The sequence below is a fragment of the Hyalella azteca genome, unplaced genomic scaffold (genome assembly GCF_000764305.2).
Source record: "Hyalella azteca isolate HAZT.00-mixed unplaced genomic scaffold, Hazt_2.0.2 contig2316, whole genome shotgun sequence".
NCBI lineage: Eukaryota > Metazoa > Arthropoda > Malacostraca > Amphipoda > Hyalellidae > Hyalella > Hyalella azteca.
In genome coordinates this window covers 87,526-115,081 of record NW_025932596.1, presented here as the reverse complement: position 1 = coordinate 115,081, position 27,556 = coordinate 87,526, and the positions used below count along the sequence as shown (strand labels likewise).

Sequence of the window (27,556 nt, the reverse complement as noted above, 5' to 3'; positions counted from 1 at the left end):
CGGTTGAAGCCTCAGAGTTGTTGACATTGCACCAGAATTCGTCACCTTCGGTAAGAGCAGCAGGTAAGATTTCCAGCACTGAATAAAACGGAAAATAATAGCTTTGTCGCCCGAAGGTTGTTTCTGGTGCGAGTTCTCGCGCAGCTGGCATCCACCATTCAACGATGAATGATCGAACATTTACGAATACAACGCATGTTTGAGTAACGTGAAAACAACGCTTTCAAAACGCAATGAAATAATGATTATTCATAGTAGCTAAACGAAAAATTTATGTTTCAAGACTACGAAGTGGTAAGATAACATTTTACTCTGTTCAGATTGATTTCTCAATAGTTGTAAACTTCGAAATTTTTTAGTCATCCCAAAAAATTCAATTTACGTTTAAAACACCGTCAAAGGTAAAGCTCGCACATCTTAGTGCGTTAACGGCTATTTACAAAATCCCGATCAAAAGCCAAACACATTAATCTATAAACCCTCATCACAATTAGTCTTATACCTATAAACCAATTTTTCTTCCAATATCAATATCGAAGCATGCAGCTGAAAAACTTACATATTTGCAGATTATTTTTGGGAAAATTTTTTTGAAAAAAACGGAAGGCGGAAGTGCAAGATTTCGAACGAAAGTCAATCTTTTGTGCGGAAGCGACGCGCTGAGAAGACCCGGACAGATCCCTTCGAGTTGGCAGATAATGCGGCGATATGTAGAGGGTTGCCAAGCATTATGTTTAGTTTGTTGTGAGAGGCAGCTTTTGTCAGGATTTATTTACGACCTAAAATACAGCCTCCGCAAGCCTGAATTTCAAGCCGCAGTCTATTGTTAACATTTCTCTGACCGGTCAAACATGACACAAGTAATGTTAAAGAGAAGAAATGGAGCTTCAATGCTGTCTTAAACACAATGAAACTGACTGGCATAGATAGACGAAGCTGAAGAAATATTCTTCTATGAAAGATCAGAATAAGATGCATCACAGTTTCGTAAACTTGCAATTTCCATCAATTTTCAGATAGTATAAGAATCATTTTTAAGCCAGGCTACACTTTTTCTGCACATTCTCAAGTAAAATCAGACGTTACCTGCGATTACAGAGTTTAAAAGCAACGAAGACGCCATGTAAACGTATTAAACAAACTAATGACATACATTTTTCATCTCAGGTATTGTCGTCAATCAGTTCCACAGAAAATTGACAAGAAAACTCATTTGATCATGCTGAGTGTACAGAATTAAACTAGGTAGTTGATGCTGGATCGCCTATTGAAAACTATCGCGTAATCGATGACAATATTATTTAATACCAAATACACCCTTCGTACTATTCACCATCAAGCGCCAGACAACAATCACTATTTTCCCTACCGATTAACAACTAATAAAATAAATATGATTATAGTGCATGTCACCAAAAATGCCTCAAACTGCCCGATCTTCACAAAATACTCCGACATCGTCGTATAACGACCAACCGCACACGTTCATTGTATGACACTTCCTGAAAAAAAATATCTGCACGATACCAGTACTTTGAATAATGTGCATTATGGCTGTGGCTTGCGAGCATCCAGTGAGCCGCATTATTAGTTTCTTTAGCCCAGCAGGAAGCACGTCTCTAAGCACTAGAATAACTAAGCAAATAAAGACACGCTTTTCCTTAGTAACTAAGCGAATAAAGACACGCTTTTCATCGCTGGTCAGTCTGCATGCACGGACGTCCCGTCGAGAGTTTCCCACACGCTCCGATATCCCAGCGTCCCTCTCGCTCGAGCCTCGTATCCCACAGGCGTCTCACGTTGAACCAATGTTTATCATCCGACGTTGAAACAATGTTTAGCATCTGACGTTAAAACGTTAAATATTTGACGTTGAAACAATATTTATCATCTGACTTTGAAACAATGTTTAGCATCTGACTATATTTGAAACAATGTTTAGCATCTGACTCTGAAATAATGTTCAGCATTTGACGTTAAAACGTTAAACATCTGACGTTGAAACGATGTTTATCATCTGACTTTAAAACCATGACTATCACCCGACTTTGAAACAATGATTATAATCTGTCTTTGAAACAATGTTTATCATCTGACGTTGAAACACCGTTAAACATCTGACGTTGAAACAACTTTTTATAATCTGACTCTGAAACAACTTAGAGCATCTGGCATTGAAACAACGCTGATTAAACGTTGTTCTAACGCAATAAACTTGTAATCAACGTTTTCTTCAATGTCATTTGCCACTTGTCAGGTGGTCGTTTTCTATGACCACCAGATAGATTTGTAACGGCGACCCATCGTGGCCTGGGACTGCTACGTCCCAAACAAATACTAAGGGAACTAAGGAGGATATGCACTTCCAAACCCTCGTATAGTATGCATGTTTATGAAGCATCGTATTGTATAAAAATAGGTTGAACATCACGCCTACGCTCAATCAGTGAGCGTAGTGTGTAAAGTAAATATTGTAAACTTGATTTTTCAATTTCAGCACAGTTCCATTAATACTAAACTATCTAAAAAACAATAAATTTCAACCTAAAAAGAAGGTCTTTAATGACAAAATTTCAAACACAAAACTCTTTTTTCATCATTATTCCTGGTCCAGTCATAAAGGTTCAAGTACCAAGTTTCACTTTGAATTTCCTTTACTGTTCCAGTCAGTTTCAGTATAGTATCAAGTTTCTCTTTGAATTTTATTTACCGTTTTAGTCAGTTTCGGTTTAGTATAAGTACTAAGTTTCACTTTGAATTTCCTTTCCTCAGTTTCAGTTTAGTATAAGTGCTAAGTTTCTTTTGAATTTCCTTTACTGCTCCAGTCAGTTTCAGTTTATTATCAAGTTTCTCTTTGAATTTTATACACTGTTTCAGTCAGTTTGAGTTTAGTTTTAGTCAGCATTAGTAAATTATATTGATGATCTATTTTAATGGTGAACTAACGTCACTCATCCCACCCCTTCACTTCCCAACCGCAAGCCCCGCCCAACTCACGCGGTAGCCAGGATACGAGAAGCGGGTAACCACGACACACAATCTCTACACATGAACATTGTAAACGATGACTATACACGATGACTATACATGAATATTGTACACGAAGACTATAGATGAATACTATCCACGATAACTTATATGAAGACTACACATGAGCACTACACGAAGACTATACATGATTACTTATATTAAGACTACACACAATCACTATTCACGACGACTACACACAATCACTATTCACGACGACTACACATGAAAATTAAATATACATGAAAACTACACACGATAACTCTACATTAACACTAAATACAATCATTACACATGAAGAAATACACCGTTTGCAAATTCCATCTAAAATATAAGCGGTCGGTTTATCATCATACTTTACGAGGGTCCTAGAGTCCTAGATCTACTACAATTTCAAGTCCTACATCTACTACAATTTCAAGTTTTACATCTAAGAGAACGTTGAATTCAGACTATATACAGCGTCAACGAGTGGACAGTTACAGGACAGGACGCCCTCCCTCCCATCCTGCAGAGTCCTTAACATCCCCTGCAGTTATGCCTCCTGCAGGACACATAGAAAGGAAGGTTCCTCAACACTATTGTAGCTGTATGAGCCACACTGCGTCATGTCAACGCACTGACAACACTTCGCTACAGACGCGCAGCACGACGCTGATGGACAGATTAGCTGGCTCAGTGTACAGACAACGCGCAACATCAAGAGCTCTTTGTTGACACGTGCGTTTAAACACCATGTGAGCTTATTGTCGTGGTTATGAAACAGCATGGAACATTTTTGTCGCGGTTATATAACAGCAGGCACACTTTTTGTAGCGGTTATATAACAGCATGAAAGATTATTGTGGCGGTTTAACAGCAGCAGACACACTTATTGTTGCGGTTATATAACAGCAAGCAGGCACACTCATAGTTCAGGTTATATAAATTAAGCATTGAAGACATTGTCACAAAAACGCATGCTTATACCTTATATTGTATGCACGCTTATATTATACCTTATATTGTATGCACGCTTATATATATTGCATGCTTATATGCATTGTCGCTGTTTTGAAGCAAGCAAGGAAGTCAACAATCGCAATTTTAACATTTTAATCGCAACAAACATTTTATCTTTCAAGCATGTATATCCTCGTTACACTTAGTGCGTGTATATATCTATGTAGAGCAGGACGAACTAATCCACTTATTCCTTCGAGATATTGACCTCGGCAAGGGGACGATAGCTGAATATTCGATACACTATATCTGCCCTGATCATTTTCATATGCATGAATGATATGCTAGCGAATATTGATATGTAGTTGAAAGTGATGCTCTTGCGTATTTTTGACTAGTGACCTGAGCATTTCACAAGAAATATAGACAGTACAAACATATAGAAGTACCTTTTTTCACCGCAGATCTATAACATTCATGTTAAATACATTGAAACATACATAATCTTTGAGAAATAGAAGCAAGAAAATGAACCGCATAAACTTTAACTAACAAATTTCTATTAATAAGTTAACCTCAAGATGCTTCCGGGGCAGCAAAGGTCACGCCTCTGACCAGCGACCAAAGCAGCTGCGACAATTACGGGCGTTGCAATTTATGGGCCGTAACGGACGTCAGAGGCTTGTCAAGTGCTTGTCAAACGAGGCGTAACTTGACAAGTGGCACAAGGGCCTCCTCGCTCGCTATAACGAGTAATCAATTTACGGCGCTGTCAAGACGTGCTCCAAGAGACGGATAGACACTTCCGAGACGCGGTTAGGTCTCCCGCTGTGCAAGGGGTAACCGTGTTAAAAAAATCCGTTCAAGAACTAGGAACGGTGAGGACTTCTTCAGAGAGGGAATAGTTTCGTCAAGACTTCATACGAAACCAGGAAAACAAACATGAGTGAAGACATGGGTGGAAATTCTTAGGAATTTCGTGCGATTGATAAACGTTCTTCTAAGTATGTGCACTAAATTTATGTGTCTACGTTTCATAAACTTAAATTTACGTCAAATTCAAAATAATAAAATACAGAATTTCCAGTTGAAATAAATTCATGATGATTGCGCCAACTAGAATTCAAAAGCCAACAAATCACCAAAAGTGACAACATTCTACCGTACAAAATTTACGCTTCCAAAGCGGTACAATGAGCGTCATGCATTTCATGTAAAAGCGACATTGACTCGAAAACGTTATTTTTTCAGTGCATGAATGATTCGTAAAAGTTTACGAGTCTCGTATAATGAAGTGAACACCCACGCACCGAAGCGAGTGTGAAAACGATAGCGGTTTTAGTTAACTGGATACAATAGCTTGGTCACGTCGTAAAAATGAAACCTAACAAAGGTTCGAGTCGTAAGGCCAAATCTGCATCCCCGATAAACTTTGATTTTCGCTCCTGAAAAATGCCCTCGGTCATGCATGTCCGTGAAAGCCTTTGCAGGCTTCACTTTAAGGGTCTTTTCGGACTTACTCTGGAGAATGTCCCACAGAATTGGTTCAGGTCGTAAAATCTCCAGCGTGAATATTGAGATGTGAAGCGAACGGTCCGTACACAATGAATGGTCATGCGCATGCTCGAGTCTAGTTCATTTGTAAATTATAGGCGAGTTATCAGCGGCCACTCGAAAACCACCTAAAAGTCTGCGATGATTTGATGAATATTGACGTCAGAAGCCTAATCGAAGGGAACGATACCGTAGGTCCACGAAGCAGTCATCACTTCACTCTACGTTTAGACATACGTATGATGAAATAACTATATGCTCGCCCCAACAATTACATAATATCGAATTTGTGGTGGGTTTAATGACATATGTTATTCAATAAATTGGAAACTTTTTTCAATAACTTCCAATAAGGTATAGCAACCTCGGAAAACCGAGCGCACAATTTGGATATTCGAAACTACGAAATTGTGGATTTAGGAAAAAACAATACAACACTCCAGAACCCGAAATTGAGATGATAGGAAGATGAAATTCTTTAACCCGAAGTAAGAATCGAGAACTCATTTAGTAGCACTCACAGCTTAGTGGCAAGTAAAATAGTTTCGAACAAAACGGATATCTTTACGCTAGCAAAATTACCATCTTGTTTAAGTCTAAAGAATTAAAAGAAATACACTATGAAAGGAATACCTATGAAAACAGAGATAAAATTTAAGTCATTTCCAATTGTTTAAGTATCTTAATTTCTTTCATATTTATTTAAATTTCATTCACGTTCATGTCAGCGAAATAAATTAATATGAGGAATAAACACACAACACACGTAAATATATGAAACCTACACTCAGAAAACCGTGTGAGACTATGTAGGAATAGCAATGCACATTTTGCCTTCGTGTATAGGTCGCCCTGACCCAATTAGGCCAGGCAAAATCGCCATGTAGGAAGTGTCGATATTTGGACAATGCGACCCATTTATTTTCATGAGTGATACTCACAAGTCGCACACAGGCATACATGTACACAGGTATGAATACCATACACGTGAATACCATACACGTGAATACCATACACGTGAATACCATACACGTGAATACCATACACGTGAATACCATACACGTGAATACCATACACGTGAATACCATAAACGTGAATACCATACACGTGAATACCATACACGTGAATACCATACTCGTGAATACCATACACGTGAATACCATACACGTGAATACCATACACGTGAATACCATACTCGTGAATACCATACACGTGAATACCATACACGTGAATACGATACACGTGAGTACTCTACACATGAATACCATACATATACAAGAATACCATACACGGTACCATACACATGAATACCATACATACACAAGAATACCATACACGGTACCATACATACACAAGAATACCATAGATGGTACCATACACATGAATACCTTAACACAATATGGCTCAATGCACAGGACAATCTGAGAGCTCTTGACAGGTTATCATAACTTTTAAATAAAAAACGAGCTGAAAAACTCCCTTAACCCAATCATGTTGCAACGGCATCAACGGAAACTGAATCAAATCTATAAAGGTTGTGCTGGGAAATACCAGCGCGCACAGACATGCAACTCACTCTTACCCTTCTTTATTCTTATTCTATTATTATTCTTCTATTGAATGAGTCGATGCGAAGAAAAACATAAGTAGAAATGAATGACCAGTTGACCACCGATCTATGGGAGAGTAACATAACACTACTGATGCGAGACAAGCAGCATGACGCCGATGATATACATATTCATTTATATCCTTTAAAAAATAAAGATTAATGTATAGCCAGAGGCAACCTAATATCATTGATCAGACATACCACATAACCGCACCAGAAATAAAATTATGCATTAGTATTTTTAGATTAAAATTATGGATTCTATTTAAAAAAAATTAAACACAGTAAAAAACCTAAATTACAGTAGATAGAGAACTACCCACGAATGACTCATCCGAAGCATTTATTCCCAATTTAATAAATATCGATGTATGTTTTATATCATGATTTAAACAATTAAATAAGATTGCTGGAATATTTTCGCCACGGTAGGGTTAAGATGGTATTTCTCATGTAATTCGATAGCATTTGGCCGATTGTTCGCAGTAGGACGCTCCTGTGGTGACTTCTCACCCGTACACAAAAACCTCCCGTCACGCCCTTATAACAGCACCAGCATATAACAGCGTTCCTAACAACATCACCAACTCCGCACTGATGTACTAAAGCGTACTATAGCACAGGCATAAACAATACACATTACACAGAACGCACCGGTGGATATGAATGCGTATAATTAAAATGCTTTGAGGGCGATAAAACATTCCGAGAAGACAGTCGGTAGATCAAGAGTTGTTTTCGTCGACATTCCCACATACAAACAATAGGGATTGATATATAATATAAATTATGGACGAGGCCTGACTGTACGTTCAAACAATAGTGACTGTTATATAATATATATTACTGCAGAGGCCTGACTGTACAAACAATAATGATCGCCATATTAAATAAATTACGGATGAGGCCTGACTGTATAAACAATAATTATTGTCATATAATATAAATTACGAACGAGGCCAGACTGTACAAACAATAGTGATCGCCGTGCAATATAATTTATGAACGATGCCTGACTGTACAAACAATAATGGTCGCCTTATAATATGAATAATTAGCAGAATGTCAATTAAAAATACGTACATTCGCTCGACAGCACTATTATAGGCACTCAAGCCGAACGTCAGTCGTAATACCATCAGAATATAATCAGCCGATAATCAAAAATTTTTTACAAACAATAAACAAAATACACAACTGTGGAGCTTACAATAATGGAACATAAACCCGCTACAGAATACCGAAGCATGCACAATATGGTCTGTCGGCATAAGAGCAAATTATAAGCGCACCCCCATAGGCGTATTCAACGTTTAAATGGCATTAAAATAACGTTGAAATAAAGTGAAATTACGTTCAAATAACGTTCATGTAGACCTTGTTTCAACAAAATGAGCTCTTAATCAACGTTAATTCCAACGTCATTCGCATGGAGGGACATTGTTTATCGTTTTCGAGTTTAGATTTAAAACTGTATGTAGGTATAGGAAAGCGGTCACTTAGCAGCAACAGTTGTTGAGCCCAACAAAAGAAAGTAAACGAGGCCTTTGCAGTTGAAATGCATTAGTCGGAACCCCCTGGCTAGTGTAAGAAATACAATCGGCAAATTAGAAGTACAAACGTCGGTCCTCGCACTCAGGAATCGAGTGAAAATTTGTCCAAATATCGACGCACTTCTTGCCTTTGCGTGCGTCATCCTGACACAGTTTGCCCCGGAAAAAGGGCATAACAGTGCAAGGTTTGCTCTATGTGCGTGCTGTGGGCAAGAAAATGTTTCTATTGAGACAACATGATCAGTTCATTTTTCTGAGTGTACACACAAATTGTCAAATGGAGTGCAAGTGAGACCACGGCTGGGAAATTTCCTAAATAAGGCTTGAGTTAAGTGGGAAAGCCGTCAAGACAGCAAAGCGATTAATGGCACACACAAACACTGCCATTTTAAACGCAAATACGAACCTCGTGAAAAGATCCCAACTGAAATACATTAGCGTGCTAATCTTTGCTTTGAAATCTTGTTGACTTACTATAAGTAAAGCAAATATGCTGGGTGGGAATGCGTGGGTGTTGAATGCGATCAGGATTTTCGCAGTAGCTTTTCCGTTGATATTTTCACACATTGATATGAAAATAGCGAGCATGCAAAATGCACATATCAGTTTTAACCGATAAAATATGAAAAAGAGTGTCGATCAGAAAGATCGGAGATTGTCGATCAGAATGATCGGAGATTCTCGATCAGAAAGACCATGCAGAGATTGGCGATCAGAAAGACCAGAGATTGGCGATTAGAAAGATCAGAGATTGGCGATTTGAAAGATCAGAGATTGGGAATCAGAAAGACCAGAGATTTGCGAACACAAAGATCAGATATTTCCGTAAATTACCTTGCAGTAATTAACTTGTGCTATATAGAATTAATAGACTTATGATCAAAACTTTCACTAAAACAATCAGAGAATGGAGGCAAAAACGCGGACGACAGTTGTCAATGAATAATTGCCGTACATCACTGCTACTTTGCCAATCAGTTTCTAAATGCGCGGAAAAGAGACCAATCATCATCGATGCACCAAGGGAGTCAACTCGATGCACAATACCCCTCCCCTACATATGGTCATATGCGGTATATAATCGGCCAACAATTGTCAGCTGATATTCTGTCATGATTATCGATCATGCAGCAGTCGTACTCTGCCAGTCTGTCTATTACCATCACATCCTCTTTTAAAATTAGGACTTGGTCATTCATCGGCCAGCTATAAAAAGTGTGCAACCAGGCTTCTTACTTTGATCGAACATATTTTCAACCGAATCAACTCGTTAATCAAGGTAGTTTCAACGAAATCAACTCGCGATCAAATTTATTTGAACGATATCAACACGTAATCAAAGTTGTTTCAACCAAATCAACTCGTAATCAAAGTTCTTTTAACCAAATCAACTCGTAATCAACGCTGTTTCAACGTCATAAGTGTAAGCATCACAAGAGCGAATAGGATGGAAGCAGCGGCAGTGAGACCGCACCACCAAGCCATGGAAGGAACACAATAGCGAGCACTGATTGTTTCAATGACATGGAACACATTATGAGCTCTCCAGTGACTCACACATAATGGCTCGCATTACCACATAGCACGAGTATTCATCCACAGATTGTATCATGGAGAATAAACTCTTCACTACACGTGCTTATTCCAACCCGGATAGAGATGATCATTCCATGTGCGAAGTTTTGCAAAAAATATTTTTTTTGATAATGCTTCTTGAATATGTTGCTAACGTAAGATATGTTTTTGGAACCATAATGTAATAACTATGCATGTCGTGGGTCAATCACAATTTCCTCTGTACAATTAATGGAGAAAAATAATTTCTATTTCATTACACGTTGACGCCAAGAATTGAGCGATACAGCTCTATGGCACTCGAAACTGTAATTTGAATAAAAATATAATGTAAATTAATCTAAAAAAGCAAGAAATTAGTAATACAATAAATCCACAATCAGTAGAAGTTTCAACTCGCTCACGAAACAAAAATTCAGAAATCACACATCAACTATTCGATAACCGTCTGGTACTAACTGCACATAGTCAGTCTTTCCATGCAGGATCAGCTATACATGGATAATCAAAATTGAATACGAGCCCTTATATTAGTCATTACTCATTAGTCATTCAGCCATTTACCTCTAAGGATCTTAATATCCCTTAATTGTTATCTATAGCCACGTAATACTACGTACGCATCAAAACTTTACGATCTCCGCTGCAGGGGCCATACTTTCAAAACTCGCTAAGTGAAAGTAAGTACTTACGCTCTATTTTCTTGTCTTTTATTGGTGGATTTTGCTTGAAAGTCCGCCAATGATTTGCTGATGAACTTACAATTTCTTAACTTTTTTTGAAAGTATAGGCCCAGGTTTGGTTCAACAGCCCCAAAGCTAAAGCCTGACCGGATGCTAGGATCTCACATGATTTAACACCGCCAGCACACTCGCAGATATGCAAGCGACAATAAAACATATTAAGATAGCCATTTGCTGTCAACACGGGCGAGGGGCAAGAGTTATATGGGACCATCGCATGGGCGCTGAAGAACAAAAGCAAATGGAATAAAAACAGCTATAAATTCTCGGTTGATGACGCATGCACGCGACTCAACGCTCGTTTAACTCGATGAAGTGTGTTTGCGATTCACTGTATATCACGAAGGAGAAGTTAATGTGAGATGGGCAGTGTATCAGATCGTTTTGCGACCACTCAATATGACTGAGTGGTAGCAGAACTTCGTTTATGATACTAATATGCCTATGATTCTGTAGACTTTAATTTGCCGCTCAATTCCAGCAACGAAACTGGAATTCTAATTAGTATAATTATTTATTTTCAACTTAAGGTTTTAAAATCATTAACGGGGAGCCAAAGTTAAAAATAAAGAAAGATAAATTCCCTGGATAATTGGCGCTTTCCTGGCTTATAAATTTTTGGTGAACTTGCGCTTTAAGAAGACAATAAAAGTACCAATGAAGCCCCCAATTAATACAACCATAACAGGCATTTACTAAAAAATTACATACAAGTCACAATGTCCAAACAGAATATAAGCATTTTTAGCGCATTTTCTCATTTATGGAAAAAATGCACTATTGTGCTCGCCATGTCCGTCTGTCTGTCCGTCCGTGACTTCACGTTTTATGCACTATTGTGCTCGTCATGTCCGTCTGTCCATCTGTCTGTCCGTCCGTGACTTCACGTTTTCGTCGACGAGAAAATGCGCTCTCTGTCACTCACTGCAGTGAGTCCTGAGTTATATTTTCTCCTTATCCAAAAGACGAAAATGGAGCGAACGTAGCACTGATACAGGCCTTTTTCCGTGCCAAACTAGGTCAGGATGACTCACGAAAGGACAAAAAGTGTTATTTGTACAAAATCTCACTTATTTCTATGAGCGTACTATAGACAACGGCCATATAGCCACAGTTATGCAGGCAACATCTGATATAATGTTTTTCATTTAATTAGATTTGGAAATAACGATTATAGTGGAAAATTAAATAGAACCATGAAGACAAAAATTTTTATCTCTTCATTCAAACTGCAAAACTATCAACGATGAACTTCGCTAGACGCTCATACTGCTATAACTTTCATGAGCCCGTTTCTCTCTTTGCTTAGCACACACAACAGACTACAGTAGCTAAAATGTCCATCTATAAAAACGGCACTGGTTTGATAATTCAGAGTTACGTCAATATACTCAGCAAACAAAATGTATATTCAATTCTTCAGGGCTCGTCCCTGATCACAGAGGCTCACGCTGCGTTCACTCTAGTCCAGAATAAAAATATAGGTCTATTATATAGAAGCAGCGTTAACTCAATTGCCTAACATTTATAAGCGTAACGTTGCTCTCAAAATATACTTTTAATATTAAAGAGATTGTTATGAATTACACTGTATATACTTAAATTTTTAGGTAAATTCCTCAAAATATCTATCTTCTTGTGAAATGAAGCAGGGAACGCGTTCGCAAACTTCATACTTTCAAACGATTTGCGTCCAAACGATTTCGTTCGCAGTGAACGCAAAACGTTCAAATAAAGGGACGTCAGAAGAGATCCTGCCTCAAGGGTAGGATTGTCAGACAAATAAATACAAGCAAGTCGAAGTACAAACACTCACTAGGTCAGTTTAGCATGAGTACATCACCCCGCCCTGGGCTGACAGCAAACGCTAACTGCTCATTCAGCACACGGACTCCTTCACAATTTTTACGTTATGAGGTTTGCCGCTTTTTACCGCCTACAGATATCAGGGTTTATGCTCGCATTATTGGTACACTATTAAACATCAAATAAATTATAATTAATAAAGTACGGTAGATACCTTAAAAGGAATGGGAAAACAATATTGCAGGCGCAATATGACTAGTTAGCTTTCCGGTGCCCAAACCCATAACTGTCCTAATATTATCAGGGAGAAGGTAATAAGGAGTAAGGGTAAACTAAATTAAAGGTAAAATATCCACGGAAAATTATTAATTCAAGTAATAATTTCAAATAAGCAAATTTTTACAATGATGTAATATAAAGACCTAGGTCATCAAACTAAATTTATGCAACTGACTGCATGCACTTACAGCCGATGTTCATAGGCAGTATCAAAGAAATCAACTCCAGGACAACTTCAATAGAAAAATTTCCGCACATCATCTATGGACAACATCAATAATTATCATTGCTATAATTTCTCTTTCAATGTTAGAACTCAAATTAGCAGGATATAGTTGCCCGTGGATAAGATCTCTGCCAACAATAGAACATCATAACCAAATAAAAGTCTCTTGTGAATACGTTTTTTATAAAAAAAAATAAATAAACGAAAAATAAAGAGAACTTGTATCACATTGCAACTCAGAAGAATTTCGTTCATAATTACGCTTCTCAGTTCTCTCTGATCAATAGAGCTGCGATACAAGTCTCTCTAAATAACCCATTCATAGCTCCTCAAAATCCCCGTGCAAAAATGCGGGCCAAGTGAATAAACATCAAATAAAAAAAATTGTTTCTCGTAGCAACTCAGAAAATTTCATTCATAATTACGCTAGCTCGATTAATAGAGCTGCGAAACCACTAGCTCAAAATACCACATTCATCGCTTCAAAAAATCCCATGCAAAAATGCGGGCCAAAATGGAATTTTAGGCCGTGGCCGTCCAGAATTCCAGCACCCATGCAGCAGCTGACGACAGCATGATGAGCCTGGCGATCTGATAACGCGGAACCGGGACAAAACCTCAGAGTTTTTATCGTAGAGATTTAGCAAGCCGCGTCGCATGCCTTCAATGGGGGTTGACAGGCGAGAACTTCCAGCAGATACGATAGTATTTTTAGTCAATACTATAGAACCTTACAATCTAGCGGTTAGAGAACCACACAACCCAACCATTGTGACTGCCGATGCGATAGTATTTTGAGTCAAAACTATAGAAGCGCACGATCTACTCGGATCTAGCGGTTCAGGACTGCATTTTTTACGGACGTTCAATGGTACAATTGTATAGACAGTGGTCCTGGTACTACCACCTATGTCTATCATCTCACGGTATCTGCAATACCATATTCAGCAGGTCTAACTGATACGATGAAACCATTTGGCCGCAAATCTGAACTAAATTCAAAGGAAAATCCGATTTGCAGGATTTTTCTCAAGTTCACTTTAAGGAGTTTAATAAAGAGCAGTGTTTTATTCGACGTTTCTCACATGTAGTGGAGGAAATGAAGAAGCTTCACGTCGATATGATGACCTTCATGCTGGATAGCGAAGACCGAACCCCGGAATTTTAAACAATACTTGTAGAAAATTGCAACCACAGAACACAATTAAAAACATTAATTTATTATTTCTAAGTTTAGAAAATTAATCGATATAAGAAGTTGATTGAGGCCGACGCAAGGCCATCGATATTGAAGAGTAGATTTATACAAATTTACCGCTGCATAGAAGTAATATGCATCAATCAACTACGACAAATGATTTTAATTCCATTTATTTCTCATCTAACGGAAAAAATTAACAACTTTGTTCGAAATGCTTTCGATATTAAAAAATACTCATTACACTTCAGCTTCATCGCAAGAAACAGATGTACTCATTCCGTATAGGCAGCTCTACATTCCACATGCGTTATAAAGACACTTCTACTCTCAGTAAACTAGCCAGGAAGGTCGCGCACTAGACGCCGGAAGCTCTAGGTAGATAAAGTAGAAGTATGTATATATATATGAACCGAACAACTTCACATTGAAATACGTTAGGAAACTCATACATAAGTGATCACGCGGACTGTGAAAGACCTTCAGTGCTGTTGAATACGTTCCAGTAGACAGGGCAAAGATTGACAGGTTGAGTGGTTGACCCACATTGTGCAAGTGTCTACTGCTCATCTACCTAGGGCCTGCACCGTGTCTACCTCAACAAAGGATCTACTTTTTTACATCGTTCATCCCAATGTGTGGAAAAGGTAGCGACAAATAGGCCGTTCCACTGCACACCAAATTAAACAGCGTTACTTTCTATATTAAATATTAAGATATACATTTCAAGTGTTGTGAAACCCATGAGCAATAAGGTAAATATTTCCCTATGATAATTATTCGAAACAAAACGACATCCCTTAATCAAGGTTCTAATTCGATTGCTATAATTTAATCAAACTCCAAAACAATTATAAAAGTGGTCGATTTCTAAATGACTAGAATTAAATTCTTCATTCGACGACGGCGTATTCAACAAAATCAATTTTTCCAATAAAAAAATGAGTGTCGGATTACTCACAATACGTTCTTTTTTTTTGTGAGTGCGTACACGGGCAAAAATCTATAGTTTTTGGTTATTCTAAAACGCACATTCATCAGTCTCTGCAGAAGTTCTATTTGTTCAGATTGTCACAAAGTAAAGAATATAAGATCTGTTCTTAATCAAAATACTCGCATTTGTGGGGAAGAGGAACCAGCAGAGTTGTACTCACCTGCACACAAAAAATAACTCGTAATTAAGAGAATAAATACAGTAAAATAGTGTAGGGAAACATCTTGAGAACAAATAAACATACTTAAAATTGTAGGGCAATATTCAAACACGATATATTATTTTAAAAACATCATATTCTCCAAATAGCAAGGAAAGAATGATAGATATCGTTTTTAAAGTATAATAAACTATACATTTATTACTACAAACATTGGTTTCAAGTGGAACATGAATATGAATATTTCAGTTCCATAAAAATAATCATTAGATAGTTACTTCAAAATTCAAGAACTTGATACCCTAACTGCACAAGCGGGAGCACAACACAATAGCTGGCCCAGAAAGTGACGTAAAAAGAACGTAGCGAGGATAAGTTAAGCCACCGTTATACGTTCTCACGAACGAACAGATTCCCATGGAAATTCTGAGGCATTTTTCGATGCATTGTTGGCCATCCTGCGACTTAATTAGAGCCAACCTTGTTACACAATGACGGTCTCAACTAATGAAGAAAATTCTTTAAGAGTAACAAGTGTTAATGCACGTAAAATGCTGTTGTGAATGTGAGCATGTGAAGCTAAGGGGATGGCATATATCTCACCGCTTGTCAATTTGCGAGTTCAAAAATTAAAAAAGTTCATCCTCAAAAGGTTTTAAACAATTTTTGACACACGATGGTGAGATAGCTTTAAAACAAGAATATTTACATTGAAAATTTTAATTTAAATTGTAGGAAAAATTATAATTATGTACCTATACGTGCACACATGCATAGAGGCAAGCATGTGGCTTCATTATGAAGCCATTTTAATAATATTCTTATTGACGTGAAGGTATTTATAGGCGTAATTCCTGGAGTTTGTAGGATGCCAATGATCTCTGATCTGAAGCACGTCTAGCTAACGCACTATAGTACTACTTGACATAGTAAGCGTACAAATATTAGCTACCCCAGCTAACGTACCAATACTATACTTGCCCTAGTTAACGTACTAATATCACTTTCCCTTGCTAAAATACTAATAAAACTTACCCCAGCTACCGTACCTACTAATAGTAAGTACTAACGTAAGCTAACGTAAGCTGACGTACTAATGGTATACGCTATGTAACGTACCATTACTACTTACACTATGTAACGTGCAAATATTTGTTACCCCAGCTAACGTACTAATACTACTTAACATTGGTGGTACTAATGGTACTCAATATTTCTGGTACTAATAGCACTTAATATTTGTGGTACTAATAGTACTTGTTATACTTCCCTCAGCTAAGGTACTAATATAATTTCATGGCAATTAGGCTCTCATCAATTAAGGAAGGAATTGCATTAACAACTACAGGACCTCGGTTACCTGCAAACCAAGCCACGCGTCTCAACTCCCAACGAAGCTTCCAGGACACGTTAGGTAAGCGAGCGCAATAGCGGCGTGGCTAACGCTTCCTTCAGTATAACAACTACAGGAGATGGACAGGCAGGTAGCAAGCAATATTTGCACACCATTGTTACAGCTTTGCCGTAGTCTAGCTACACGTAGCACCCAATCTCACCGAGCTCCTACGGTAAATAAAGAGGCTTTGTTGCCGTGAAACGCTTGCGAGAACTTGTAACATTCGAGATCGATGCTTCATCATTGGAAAATTCGAAATAAAATTCATGTCACTCATCTGTGATGGAACGACCAACGTTCATTCTTGTATCAGCGTTCAGTATGATATCCAATGAAGTCACGGTGACAACGATGGATAAGTTCGATGGAAATGATATTCATATTAAGAGAATTCTTCTTCGGTCATCGGTATTCATAGGAATTCTCGAACCTGATTCAAGATTCAATGACATGTTTTAGTAGATAATAGTTTATATATATATCATTGACAGGAAGCACCTTCCATGAGACTATAAAAATAATAGTGCTCCAGCAATTGATGAATTTCAACTTTCCTGAAAATTATCGAAAGTTAATCAACAAGTGAGGCTTAAATTTCAGTTGCATACGGTACGAGGAGAGTTACGTGAACACTTCGTGGGCTGAGATAATGGGAAGCAAATTAGCGATTTTCTCAACCCCTTTGTTGCGTGAACTCAACCTGGGGCCATACTATTAAAATTCTCCCAGTATACGTACATCCTCAGCACACGTAGCGGCCGATTTCTCGTTTGTGATTGGTGGATATCGCTTGAAATGTCGTCAGTGATTGGCTGACGGAGTAACAAACTCGATTGTAACTGTTTTTGATACGATAAATCAATTCGGGATCCGTTTAATCACTATGAAATACAAGTGTGAGTTTGACCAAATAGTGATGCAATTTTTGAGGCTGTATGGGTCATCCTGGTCCCATTTAGCCTAGCTTAATGGCGTATTCGTGCTACGTGAAGAAAGTGGTTCACTATTCGGACAATATGATCTTGTCATTTTTCTACGAGTAAACGCAGTCGATGTCGGCTAAGTGCGCAAATGACAATTAAGGGAATGGTGACACGAGTGACACATGAGCATCATTACAAATGTGTCATCACAATAATAAATTAAATTTTAAATCAAATCTAATGCTATACAACTCAGGATAAATGTATATCAGACGACACATGTAAATAAATGATGCTAACTGAAAAATACTAAAAATTTAGACAACATAGTGAAAAACTCATTCTTTATAACCAAAATAATGATCCGGCTAGTCTAGACTAAGCTTAATAAAAATTTAATTTTAATTAGCTTAATTTAAGTGAGAAATTCAACGTCGGTAGCCCAGATATTTGTCTCGAGCTGAATTCTCGATACATCCACCATAGCATTTGAGGTTGAAATTTACGTTTGATTTCAACGTTCCAACAAAATCAACTCAAAATCAACATTGTTTTAACGGTATTGGATAAGGGAGATGGTATTCGCAGCACATATTTCACAGACTTAGGCAGCACGGTAGTTATTCTATAGTTATTCGACCGACGAGACGGCACGCGATCACATGCAAATAATAAGGATGAAAGACCCGAATTGAAGGAACCCAAGAAGTTCATTTCACAAAAGAAGGATTTTGTAGGAAAGGCAAGGAACGAGCGAGCGACCAAATACAGAGCTCGTAACAAAAGACTTATACGACAATATACGAGGAGTCCAGTTACCAACTGCACAATTGGAGACCAGATCGCCCGCCTCCCAATGCCAGATTAGTTCTTTGCAGGAAAATTCTAGGCCTTCTTGACGAAACTGCCACGCCGGCCTATACCTTCTCAACGCGCGTGCCACTCACGGGGAAATAAACTTACACACTTAGAGAAATACGGTAATAAATAGAGATTATAATTAGAGATTATAATTAGAAATTATAATTAGAGCAGATTAGTTCTTTGCAGGAAAATTCTAGGCCTCCTTGACGAAACCGAAACGCCGGCCTGCCTTCTTTAACGCGCGTGCCACTCACGGGGAAATAAACGTCAACACTCAGAGAAATACGGCAATAAATAGAGATTATAATTAGAGATTATAATAAATTGGTAAATTATAATCTATAATTATAAATAAATAATATTTAAAAACTGTGATAAATTTTTTCCCCGAGTAAAAATTTTTTAAATTCAATTAAAAAAAACGGTGATAATAATAATAAGTTTGGTAAATTATAATCTAATGATTATAATTAGAAATTATAATAAAGAGATAGAGATTATAATATATAATAAACGTCAACACTCAGGGAAGTAAGTGAGAATCGGCGCAAATAACGACGGACTTTTGCCCTGATGTAAATCATCCTGACTCAGTTTAGCCTCGCAAAAGGGCATCTCAGAGATACGTCCGCTCACTGCTCGTGCTGAGGGTAAGAAAATGTGTGTCCATATTTGGACAATACTGGCCATTAATTTTTCTGATGGCATATTCGCATTATTGTCCGGATTTTGTATAATCTCAGCAATAAAATGGCTTTGTAAGTAAATCGTGAATCACGATAATATTGACGACGGAGCAACAGTGGCAGGAAAAGTTTTGGACCAAACAATACTATCGGGATTATTCGAACAACTTCTGCTAAAAACGAATACATCGGCTCAGAAAGTAACATTCACATAAATAAATCGATCATATTGTCAAAATTGTGACTCGCTTTTTAACCACAGCACCAGCAGATAGCGAACAAAAGCGCTATATGATAAGCCCTTAATAATAGGTATATATGATAATATATATTAATATATATGATATTAATAATATATGAATGATAATGTATTATCATATATTAATATATGATAATAATAATAATATATGATAAGCCGGGCCAAACTTGGTCAGGATGACCCGGTAAAAGGACCTACCCCCCAAAAACTGGGTCAAGATAAAAAGTGTATCATCGTTAACTGGACAAAGTCTCAATGATTTCCAATGAGTGAATACTTGGGCAACAGTTGAATGCATGCGTTGAATGCAAGGGCATTTCAGTGCAACACACAAAAAATATATAACTCAGTACGGTACTCACTGCACAGTGAGTGACAGAGAGCGCATTTTCTCGTCGACGAAAACGTGAAGTCACGGACGGACGGACAAACAAACAGACAGAGGGACAAACATAAATGCGCTGAAAAAATGTGTGTCACTATTTGGATAACATGACTCGTTCATTCTTCTGAGTGCGCTAAACCTAACCCGGTACCATCGACGAGGCTGAGACAGATCGGGTCCAAGATCAAAAGCAATCAAGATTGCGGACGATAAATCTGAACGAATAAAAGACGTTCAAAATACGATGAAATTAAGTATAGAGTCCCAATGTACAAGCCGTGAAAGCGCTTCTCCCGACCGTGAATCCGTGCAAGGATGACGCAACGGTCGTCCGGGTATCAGTGATACCTACTAAAATTTTTCTAACTCGATCGGAAAGATTTAATTTTCGAAGATAATCAGCAGCGTCATATGGGAATCATTCAGGTTATGTATAATCTTCAGAACTTGATGGCTTAGTTAAATCTATAAAGTTAGATATAAAATATAACTAATAATTGCTAAGTTATTTGTACGTACTTAATTAAGATTGCGTACTCAGAGAAATGTTCAAATAACGATGCGCTTTTTGTACTGTAAGATGACAATGTTGATACCATTTGTCCCTTGATATTTCTCGATTGATGTCTTCCTTGTTGAAAGATAATCTCCTTCACACGCGATATATTCTCACTAAGTATAAGTATCTAATCTGTACTTAACTCACGCCTCATTTATCCTCATTCGATCACGGCACCCGAACCTGCTTCAGGTAATTAATAACTAATTAGATACGCCTATAAAGTGCATAGAAAAGCACAGCGTACATACGAGTCGTTAACATCGTACAGTACTTGCGTATGGCATCCTGATCCAGTTCGGTGTATAAGGGGTGTATAAGAATTACGGGGAGAAAGTGCATCACAGTTATAACAATAGGACCAATACATTTTTCTTAGTGCGTCATTGCATAGGTCAAGTAAGGTTTTTTGTCACAGCTTCTTTCGTTCTATGAACGGCTTCAACTTGACTCTTAAAGTTGCAAGTAAAATTAAGACAATGAGCAAACGGAGACGTAAAAGTATAAATAAATAAATTAATTAATTAATTAAACACAGGTTTGAAATCTTTAGTAATAAATATCTGTAGGTCTTCATGGTGTCAACTCATTTTTAAAATTCTAACGTTAAAGTTAACACTAGAGATAAACTAGAATTTACACATAGTTCATTTTGCAAGGAAAAAATATACAAAACTATACATTGAAAGAAAACTAAGATCGAAGTATTGTAATTTATAGGTGTCATAATACTATTACTTATAACCTTGTACATTAATTTTGAATTTTGTCCAATCTGTTTTCACAATGCCGAAAAATGTTTAAAATCTCTTTTACTACCGTACTTCTACCGACGCTAGCACAGAAAATCGTTTGACTCATCATTCGAACAAAAAATTTATTAATAAAAAGCATTCTCTAGTCTTCAATCGGACTAGTAAAAACACTATATAACTACTATCTTGAACTACAGACTTATTTAGTACGTACTATACTTACAAAAATCTATTATAGTAGTGATGCCAGTCAATTCATTCACATTCTTACTTGAATGTGAGTGCATTACCTTTAATCTTAACTTTCAAATGTATAATTTCTGGATACGGTGTAAGATGAATTTTAAAAATTAATTTTTCTCGCAATTTAATCACGAAGTGAATAAAATACATTAGTGTGGTCTATAAAACGGTTTTCTTGAGCACGAAAATTCGTTTTCTAACCAATCCCTGTCCAAAGGAATTTCTGTGCGCTATGACTGAAATATTTATCGCACTTCTACATTGACCAAACATTTTCCAAAGCTGCTCGCACAAGAAACTTGATAATACGATGTACACCATTCAAGCTTTTCACACGTGCACAATGTTTAAAAACATAACTCAGTACTCACTGCAGTGAGTGACAGAGAGCGCATTTTCTCGTCGACGAAAACTTGAGGTCACGGACGGACGGACGGACAGACAGCGAGACGGACATGGCGAGCACCGAGCACAATAGTGCATTTTTTCCATAAATGAGAAAATGCGCTAATAAAGCGAATTGCAACAAATTAACATACGTCGACAATCCTCATCTGCTGAGCGATCTGCACGCAACTCGCCACACTTCAATCAATAAACATATATAAGTAATCTGAAATGCGTCTAAGCTTCGAGTGACTTAACACAGGCGTTAACACTATTGTAATGCAAGGTCAACAAAGTTGAGGTGACAAGTTAATTCCCCCATGAATTGATAATATGCTATGTGACCAACTCCAAAACATTAGAAGATCTCAACAAATAAAAACAATAACACCCAAATAAATGGATGAGTTATATTGTCCAAATAGTGACTCACCTTCTCCCCGTAGCACTGATACGCACTTATACCAGATTAAACTGAGTCAGGATGACCCACATAAGAACAAAAGTGCATCGCTATTTGGACGAAGTCTCACTCGTTTTTCCGAGTGTAGCATAATGATCTTCACAATGTAAAACAATACCACAATTATATTTGTAATGAATAACTAATATTATGAGTATAGGGGATGCTAACAGTACCTATAGGACATAGGTAATGGTATTCCATTGACGAGTTCTAAGCCAGTTTCTATGCAAGTGGATCAGGATAGATAAGAAAATTTAATTTGCAGAGTCAACATACTTTAGGATCAATTAATGAATTTGAAGTTAACAATCAATTAACATTGCCAATAGGCTGAATAGCATCATGAAATTTAGCAGGCACTTTTGCAAAAAGGGTTTCAGGTGCATGATAAAATTTTTTTATAAATTCAATTGCTTTTACTTCACAATGTTCTTGAAGTGAATTTTTTTGCCTATAATTTTTTGGCAGGAGTGTAGAAATAAACTGTCAAACAATAAATTATATTTGAAAGATGCATTCATGAGCCACAAAAATTTAGATAAAATCAAAATACATTAATTTGGAACTGCACCATTTGAGATTCAATAAAATGCAGCTTTGAAGCAACAGAATTTAAAAAAGTAAGGTTATTCCAACCCTACAGCACACTAGCTGCCAGATTTGAAATTTGCCAAAAAAGTGCAAAATTCTTGACTTGACAGGATAGAAAAATTTTACTTTTTTCAATAATATGGCTCTAACCTCAAATCATTTTCAGAGGCATAAAATCCCATAGCCCTAAAGTCATTTATTTATGCTTGATTGAAATATATTAGTTTGCAAATGGTTCACAAAATTTTGAACTTTCTACAGTTTAGTAACATGCTCCAGCCAAAATATCCTGCATAATGACTTCACCCAAAACATTCTATTGACATTCATGGATTTGTGGTCATTTTAGACTGAATTATAACTGTATTGTTTCTCTAACAAAACTGAAAATAAAGCTATGCTACACTGTTAGAAAAAAACGGTGAAAAAATGGTCCCACTGGCATTCTAGTGGCCGGTCGCCCAGTGAAAATAAACTGTTTTGCCGTTTTTATCAGATGTTTTATGGATTTCTAGTGTTAAATTAGAATAAAATGGTGACACGGTGTTTCTTTTCACATGTTGACCGGCCACTGAAATGCCGGTAATACCGTTAACGGTAATTTTTCTAACAGTGTATCAAACTTACTTGCCTTGCAAATAAAGAATATTCTTGTTGATATCTATTTCTGAGATAAATTAGAGAATTAGGATAATGTGTGTGCATGGCTAGGCAAATGAGTTTGTGGCTAGGCAAATTGGTTCAGTGCTCAAAAATGGCTTTTCACAGCATGGAAAAGGAATTCATGGCTTAGAAAAAAAAATTAACAGCTCCAAAAATATATTTGCAGCTGGGGGAGTATAGATATTTTCTGCACTAGACTTCCAAACTGGAAAATCAGGAAGCCAACCATGAATTAGATAGAAGTGCTTATGCTTACAAACAATTCACCTGTTCCAATGGTCTTTGTTTAATTACTTCAGTGAAAATTGAGAAAAAACCTACAATGCTGCTAACAAGTTACAAGAATCACCAGTAAAATTATTTTTTTACTATGATTTTTGCAACATAATGCCCAATATTCTAGATTGGCAGCAGTCTTAAAAGCCATAATATTTCAGTAATAAGTGTAAATATAATAATCTTGTATGGATAGTAATCTGATACTATTCATAGTTATCTGATACTATTTTGATGCTACTTTGATTTTTATCTTGGATAGATTGTTTCTTGATAAGGCTGGGCTGACTGGCAACTAAGGAATGGTTGCAAATTCAATCTTATCTAAGCAGGCTAAGTCAGTAACTTGAGCAAGTGTCATGGACAATTTGACATAATTATTAGAGATATAGATACCATCAAATGGGGTAGTAAGGGACTGGCGGATAAATCAAGACAGTCCTCTGCCATGGCACAAAAATGTTATAGCAGCAAAACTAATAGAAATATTGCAAAACTAATAATAGTGGTGTAACTTAAACATTTTTCCTATTTATATAGCATAAAGAAAGTTAAGAAGTCATACATTTACAAGCTCTAAAAAATCCATAAAAAAGTTGTAAAATTATATTTTGGAAAATTACTTCTGCTAAGGTCTGCAGTAAAAATATTAAGAGTCTGTAGTAAAAAAACCTCACAAATAAATGTTGGGGAGGTTTTAAAAGTGCTAGGTATAGAACAGAAAAAATAGTTTTTTTGTTAATGAAAAATGGAGACTGTAAAGTATTAATCACAGAAACATAATTTATTCTACATCTACATCATCTACAAATGAAGAGGAGGACTTCAAAGAACTGTTAGTAATGTATGAGTACACTCTGCATGCTTCAAACAATTTAAAATAAAGTTTGATTTTAAGTGTCTGAGATAACCCCATTCCCATGGGTATTTTGGGACACTTCTTTTGCTTCTGGCACCTTAGGAATACCATATGGAATTTTTTTCACATATGCTATACAATAGCCCTTACAAAGCTTTAAAATGAGCAAAGAATTTGTTGATGAAATGTTTCATGGTAAGAAGTTATCAAGGAAAAACAAAAAATCATCCCTTATAACCCTGTTTTACAGTACCATCAAATTGAGTAATAAGGGACAGATGGGGTAAATCAGGACAGGTGTCACACATTTTTTAGAAATGTTGTAGCAGCTAAACTTATCAAAAATCAAAATATTGCGTAACTAAAAATAGTGGCATAAAGTTCAACATTTTTTATATCTATGTAGCATGAAGTTAAGAAATCATACATTTACTGCCTCCCTTATTACCCTGTTTGATAGTACCGTCAAATGGGCTAATAAGGGATGGTTTTGAGCGTTTTTTGTTAATAACTTCTTACCATGATACATTTCATAAACAAATTTGGGCTCATTTTATAGCACGTTGCAAGGGCTATCGCATGGCATCTTCAAAAAAATTCCATAGGCTATTCCTAAGGTGCAAGATGCAACATAAAAGCGTCCCAAATTACCCCTGGGAACAGGGTAATCTGGGACACTTGAAATAAAACTTAATTTTAAAATGTTTGAAGCATGCAGTGTGCTCATCTATTACTAACAGTAATATGAAGTCCTCCTTTTCCTTTGTAGATGATGTAGATGTAGAATAAATGACATTTTCTGTAATTTTTACTTGTTTTCCATTTATTGACATGATATTACTATATCCATATATTACCATATCCATGAATGTGCCATTGAGCATTTACAATGACCTTGTCCACTGCAAGCTTTATACCAGCAGCCATATTACACTTTTCTGTATGTGTAAGCTTACCGGATGGCTTGTAATTTCACTCCATTTCAATTGGGTCAAAGTAATTCACTATAACAAAAAAATATAACTCAGTAATCACTGCAGTGAGTGACAGAGAGCGCATTTTCTTGTCGGCAAAAACGTGAAGTCATGGACAGACAGACAGGCAGACGGACATGGCAAGCACAATAGTGCATTTTTTCCATAAATGAGGAAATGTGCTAAAAACTAGACTAAAAGCTGGAAACTAAACTAAAAACTAAACTAAAAACTAAAATTAAACTAAAAACTAAACTAAAACTTTCGTCTCGTCAACGAAAACGTGAAGTCACGGACAAACGGACGAACAGACAGACAGACGGACATAGCGAGCACAATAGTGCATTTTTTCCATAAAGAGAAAATGTGCTAAAAAGATCATAAAAACATGCCTGAAACAGAAAGGAATGTTCTAGTGACAATCATCATATTTTTGGATGAATAAATCATAGTTTGGGTTAATTACTTTTCATTTTATGTTGCCTGGTGCACAATTCTACCTATGACATTCTCTGCACAATTTTGTGATGACTGCTGATGCATTAATTTTTTGGTTAGTAAATTCTTTCAGCAGAGCAAGGTAAATGTAATCGAAATTTTTTTGTTGTTAACTGATTTTTTGATTAACTGGAGCCTTTGCTAACTGAGGTTCTACTATAAATGCGTTTTCAGGGTCTACCTTATTAACCTGGAGGGGGAGTGTCTGGGTCCCTTATTACCCCATCGTGCAGAAATGGCAGCAATTTACTTGGAACGAGATATGCAAATTCAGACAAACACATTTGTAAGCCTGAGCCAACACCTGTTTGCAATTTATGCAAGTGAAATTTTGTAATACAACAAATATTTTTTGCTGCAGATCTTAGACAATGTACTTTTCCATAACCTCACTTTGCACACTTTTTCAGAGGTTTTTTAGAGGTGGTAATCCAAGAATGTATGATTTCTCAATTTGCTGTAGGGTAAACGCGGTATATTCCGACACATTAAGCACGCATCGAGAAATGAAAAACTATAAAAAAAACCGTATGCGTTACGTAAGTTCTGTTGCCTTCACATGACTCTCAAAAATCTTCACTACGCGTCAGCAACAATGAAACGTCACAAAATGTTGCCATATTTATTAAAAAGCCTTTAGAATGGAAACCTACCAAATCCCTATATTCCATCACTTTGTGTGGCAATATTTGACACGTGGTGTCATGCATTGTCTCTCTTTGAATCTCAATATTTTCCCACTAGATGGCCAAGACCTAGTGTTTTTGCAGTATTTCGACACGCAAATGTATGACGTCACCATTTCAACCATCAATGAATGCATGGAACTAAAACAAAGCTCAATATAAAGGAAAAGCTGGAGAGGTGACGGAATTACCTACAATGTCGGAATATACCGCGTTTACCCTATGCTACATTGATAGTAAATGCTACATTGAATGATTGATAGTTAGAATTTCTGCTACTATTTTTAGTTTAGCAATATTTCGATTAGTTTAGCTGCTACAACATTTCTACAAAATGTGGAATGCCTGTCTCAATTTGCCCCACCTTTTCCTTATTACCCCATTTGCCAGCTAGACTAGATGAGGCTATGCAGGACT

General features: G+C 36.9%; 1 protein-coding gene across 2 annotated transcripts in view; it reads right to left on the bottom strand.

Annotated features, from left to right (window-relative positions):
* The window catches only part of LOC108672047 (centaurin-gamma-1A), a 154,653-nt gene that overhangs the window by 126,453 nt on the left and 644 nt on the right, over window positions 1–27,556 (bottom strand). The window lies entirely within an intron of this gene.